Source organism: Balaenoptera ricei, chromosome 10 (genome assembly GCF_028023285.1).
Source record: "Balaenoptera ricei isolate mBalRic1 chromosome 10, mBalRic1.hap2, whole genome shotgun sequence".
Classification (NCBI taxonomy): Eukaryota; Metazoa; Chordata; class Mammalia; order Artiodactyla; family Balaenopteridae; genus Balaenoptera; species Balaenoptera ricei.
The window spans coordinates 2,697,234-2,703,233 of record NC_082648.1 but is presented as its reverse complement, the minus strand read 5'-3'; positions in this window follow the sequence as shown (position 1 = coordinate 2,703,233).

The window sequence follows — 6,000 nt, the reverse complement described above, 5'->3', positions numbered from 1 at the left end:
ACAGACCAGCAGCCACTCAAGTTAGTTATTGGATGTTTATTGTACACAGGGTACCGTTCTAGGTGCTGGGTATGGAGACAAAGGGAGCAAAGCCCCTGCTCTCACGGAATTTGTAAACAATCATGCCTCATGCTGCAAAGTCCCACAAGGGAGCGGAACAAGCTGTTGTGAGAGAAGAGGGGCATCTGAAGAGGTGGCACTTAAGCCCACCCCTCAAAAATGAGACAGAAGCCTGGCGTGTTTAGGAAATGAAAATCCATGTGTCGGAAGTACAGTGGCTGCGAGTGTGTGGAAGCAGACGCCTGTAGAAAGATAAACACGAGCAGATTCCGTAGAACAACGCAGTGAACATATCGGCTCTTTAGACGGTTTATTCTGTAGAAATTTGGAAGATGAACTAGAGATCGACCAGACTAAAGACTAGTCCGAAAAAACAGGTGAGAGTGGTGAGAACTTAAGTGATGCATCACGACAGGAACGGAGGAGACGGAGATGAAGATGGGAGTGAATCTAAAGGATTTAGTGACCATCTCATTGCTCACGGGAAGCGAGCGGTCAGCAAGGATTCAGGATGGCTCGCAGAATTTTGGCTTGGGCACCTAGCTGTGCTTTCGGTTAGGGTATAGAGAGGAACTGGTTTGGGGGTGAGAAGGTGGTAAGTTTAGGTTTTGACACAAAGAGTTTGGAGTGATTAAAACGAATACAAGTGGAAGTGTTTACCAGTTGATTAAAGAGCAAAGCAAGCCAGCCTGGGCAGGTGATTTTGATTTGGGAAACAGCTGAATTAAAGTGTTAGCTGGCGGGGGCGGGGGATGAGGGCACCCGAGGAGGAGATACAGGAAGAGCCTCTGATGACACCGTTCGAAGGGTAAACAGAAAAGAAGACTAACGAGCAGCTGCAGGGAAGAAAAATTAGGAAAAAGTAGTGGCCGAGAAGCCAATGGAGGAGTCTCCCAGAGGGAGTGGACAAGTGTCAGGTGTCATATACGAAGTGCAGTGCCCACTGGACTTGGCAACATGTGGTCAGTTATGGCCTCCGTGAGAGCAGCCTCAGTGGAACGTGGAGAGGAGGGTCCAGGTTACCGTAGATTGAGGGATCTGGAAGTGAGGTGGGGGGACGAACGGGGCTTGGCTACAAAGGAAGGACCAAGAGGGCAGGAGAGGGAGACAGGGTCCAGGAGCACGTCAGAGGGAGAGACCTGAGCGTATGCGCTGAGGGAGGGTGCGAGGTCTCTGAGGAGGTGAGGTGGGACGGGACTCACCGGCTTGCCCATTTGCCTACGGTGTGTCGGCCAGAGGACAGACACCTGTTCTGAGGCAGGTGTGGATGCTGAACCCTCCTGCTGGCTTCAGTTTCCTCCGTGTTACCGGGGAGGCCTCTGCTGAGGGAAGAGAGGTGGTGGGATGGGGACTGGACAAGAGACCAAGGCCTCAAGTGTCTTTAAGAATGGAGGGGGTTGCTGGACCTTCAGGGCTGCTGCCCTGCTCTGAGAGCTGGCCTCCTTGAGTCAGTTCGTAGAGCTACCCATCAAGGGCGTGTACTCGGCAGTATTTAGCAGCGACGACATCGGACGGCGGAACCGACCGGGGATGAGGTCCTGCAGGGTCAGAGTGATGGAGAAACAACCAACCACGAAGCTTAGTGCCAAGTAGAAAGGATGGCAGGGTTCAGTCAGGAGACTAAAGCCACCAGGGCTCGGGTGGCCTACTGGTCTCAGCAGAAAGCGGCCCAGAATGAGGAGGGCAGGGGCCGATGCTTTGGCCGGAGGGAGAATTTCTCACTAAGGCCAAGTAGCTACCAACTCAGGAGGAGGGAGGGGCACGGTTAGGTCTGTCGGAACGTGTCTGATGCACTCATCTTACTGAATAGCACAGCAAGATGCTGTTCTCGGGGCACACGTCAAAGTGCATGATGAACTCCACAAAATTCAGACCCAAATGGAGACTATGGGTGTGCTCTAATATGAACGTTAGTGACCGAGACTTAAATTTTCTAACAACAGAATATTCAGCAGGGCCTGCGTGTTCCCTCCTCAGGAGTACGGAATGGGAATTTGGATTACATGTCCGAAACCTCTCTACTATCCTCCCTTCTCAATTCCATCAAAGTTTTTGTAAGAAACATCCTTAGAAACGTCTGTCTTTCCCTCCTTCAAGGAGAGGGGCTGTAACTTAAATGTCTTTGTATCCACAAGAACCCACACATGGTAGGAAACAGATTCCAAAAAGGGAAGTAAGCAACAGAAGGTCATACAAAGAGCTAACACCCAGATCAGTTCATTCCTAAATCCAGCATTCTTTCTTATGTAACCCTGAAGTTCTCACCTGGGCTTTTGAAGTTTTTGTTTTGAGGGGGTGTTGTTTTTGAAACTACATTAGATTCTGAGCTCACCCCTATGTCTCTGGCAACTCACCAGAGTTCCTTACTACGAGGTTCACCAGCTGGAGCCACCAAACCATCTTTAAGGCTGCTTGTGCCATCTTTATTTTGCATTAACAAAGATACATCCTGGCTCCACAGATGAGCTTAGAGAAAATCCTTGCCTAGTAAAGAAATTTCATGGGACTTTGTCACATGGAAACATTGAATCATCTTTCTGCCTACTGAAAGCAGGGCAGAAACACACTTTAAAGAGCAAATAGGTGAGAAGAGTCAAGAAATTCCAAATTCCACTGTTTGGTCACAGCATACAGTCCTTGAGCGTGTTCTTCTGTATTGTTCGTTCGTTGTGTTATCTGAGACTTCCCAACGCAAGGCTAAGCTTCCCATGAAGAGATTCTGGATCTTCAACGTACTGGTATCAACCACAATGCCAAGGCCCCAAGAAATACGTGATCTAAACTGGGTGGATTCCACACAACTTTTAAAAAGAAAAGAATTTGTCAATCTTACGAAATTTCATGGTTTTTTTTGTTGTTGTTGGCAAGAAAATTCTTTTCCAAGTTGAGATAACCAGTTTTTTCTTCCTCCTTCTTCCCACTAATTCTCCTCCCTAACACATACATACACAATCAAACACTTCATGTTTGAGGCCAATTTCACTGCAGGCAGAACCTTAACATTTTCAGCAATGATCTGTCCCTCACGCCTGCATGACCTGATAACCTTGGCAATGAGAAAAAAGGGCCATTTACTTCTCTGAAGTGTAAGGTGCAGTTTGAGCTAGTTTTAAGTACTAGGAGGCCAAAGGAAAAAGGAAGTATTTCTTCATCTTTCCTGCTTTTATTACTGGTTCGCTACAAAGGGATAAACCGCTTAAGAAATCAACGGTGGGGAAAATGTCTGAACATTTTCATTCAGACGCTGGACTCTTGCTGAAAACAGAGAAAGGTGAAATCTGCAGGAATCACTGCTTCTACTTCACGCTTTCTGAAAACACTATTCTCAGCAATTTAACAGGCTAATTACACCACTGGTGAAGTTATTTGAGGCCAGTTCTTTATTTTATAGAGAGCAAATGCACATTAGAAACTGTTCTGCAACAGGTTAAAAGTGGCTCTCAGATCAATTACCAAAATCTACCTTTACTTGGTTACCACTTAGAGTTGCCACCAATGTGAATGACAGGGTAGGGGGGACCTGAGCACACACACAATTTTAAAAATTTTTTAGATGTAATGCAAATAACCATACCTAACATTCTTTCAGAAAACAAAAGAAATGCAAAACATGCTCAAAAAAACAAGAAATCGAAAGTTATACTTTTCATAAGGCACCACCAAAATCCCTGGTAAATTAGAGTCCATATTATATTTAAGTGTCTCACTAACAGGTAAATAAACATGTAAGAGAATAATCAATAGGTCTTGAGGCTTACAAAAGACATTCCTGTTTAGACACCTCGGAGTATTGCAAAAGTAAGAATAAGCAGGGCACGTCTTTAAAAACCCGTCACATCCTTTCCCAGTGCACATCATTCGTTGCATAGTGGTGACTGGATATGATCCAGACCAAGAGAAGACTAGAATTCCAAAATATATTAATATCCATTCTTTCCTTCTCATGCTGTAAATACTAAATGCCATGGCACATCCACATCCAAAGTAATGATATGCCTTAATTAAAAACAACAAAAAAGGTGGGATTTCAAAAGGTAAAAGGCAAACCAACTGCCTACTTTTAAAAATTTATACTTAAGGACGTACTGCAAAAGCAACTTTTTACACACACATGAAGCTAGTTCATATGTAAACCTTTACTGAACCTGGTTATGTGTGGGACTTTGCTTAATTTTCCCACAATTTTCAAATCCCACTTCAAATTGCCACTTTCTCCTTAAAAGGTGGATAATCCCTCCCTTTGAAAGAAGGGCTTTCTCAGTTTTCCCTTTCACCCTCCTACTTTAAGCACTGGCTGATATTTGCACAAATGGACTGTAGAATTAAAATATTGCCAAGTAGGGAGTTTCTCTTACATCCACTGAATTGCATCAAAATCTAAAAATTAAGAGAAACAAGCAAGCTGACATTTCTTGGACACGTGTCGAAGACAAAAGTAGAGAAGTGAAGCACAGGTGAAATCGTTCTCATCTCACAGGTCAGCCCTCGCTGGGGTTTTGATTATTCAAGTACATCGCGGGCGACCCAGGTTTCACATCTGCCGTTTCAATTATCTGAAGCGTGACGTGCAGTAGCTGTTGTTCCATGATGCCCACGTGTGAGTCAGGAAGAGCTGGGAGGCAGCAGCTCGGGAAGGAGCCTGGCCCCGCATCTCCCCACACATCTCTGCGGGGTCACTACAGGCAGCGAGGCCAACCCCGGCTGGAAGGACCACGAGACAGCTGTCATTGCACTTGCGTGGTTCCAAGGACCTACTCTTGACCTACCAGTTTTCATCTTCCTTTCTATAACCTTTGCCAAAATGGTTTATAATGAACGTAGTGAGACATACCTTTGAAAGAATTAACGAATAAGTTAAAGAACGAGTGGTGAAGAATTGCGACTCTGAGGAGATAGGAAGGGTAAAGAAACATTTTAAATCAAGTTTTAATATGAAAGGTTACAATACCGCAGAATGGAGTTAAGTTGTAAAATAAGTAATTTCCTCTAAGTGAAAAAAACATCATCATTTCTTTAACAGATGAATCTTAGTTCACTCATTACAAAATTACACATATCTATATATTTTTCTTTTCTCTTTCTTTTTTTTTTAACTGTCTCTCATCTGTTCTCAACCTTTGGTCTAAATGGTCAAAAGTCAGACCAAATCCTCTGTGACTTTCAAATAAATACAGAAAATCCCACAGTATCAATTAAACGATATATTTGAGTTTCAAAATGTCCGAAGATAAACAGGGAGCTATTCATGGTTGGAGACTGCCTTGCGTTTTTCTCTCAGTCAAATACGCAGGCAAATACCTATTATGAACATAAAGTGTTCCCTCAACAGCCCTCTATCCATCCAGCACACTCCAAGCGGCAGAGCACCTTAGCTGTCTTTCTCAGCACCTCACGCCCCTCCGCTGATAGCTGAGGAACGAAGGAAAAACAAGGTATTTTTAAATATATTCCGGGCAGCCATCACTTAAGACTGCATTCAATTTTTAACCCACAAGCACTTGCGAAGACTTTTACAGAGAAGACCGAAAGGCAAAAAACATTGTGCTTTCTTCTATAATATCAACCAGATGAAATTCTTAACTAAGTAGTAGTATCTTTATGTATTGAGAGACTGGCAAAATGATAAGTTATGAAACTGGTTACTTAGTTACCTTGTAATTTCCATTGAAATCTTAAATCATACACACACTTGAGATGAGATTTTAAGACCCATGCACACCAACACTTATGAACCTCTTAACAGGCCAAGACACTCAAAATGTTATATGATATTAAGGGAGAAGTGACTAAAAAATAGGTAGTAGAACCACAGAGAAAGCATTTCCAGAAACTGGATTTTATAGGAAAGGTTTTGCTTTTTTTAGTAAGATGCCTTTTGAGTTAAATCTCATACCCACGCAAACTGTGACTGGACAGTACATTTCACTTCTAGTTACTAGA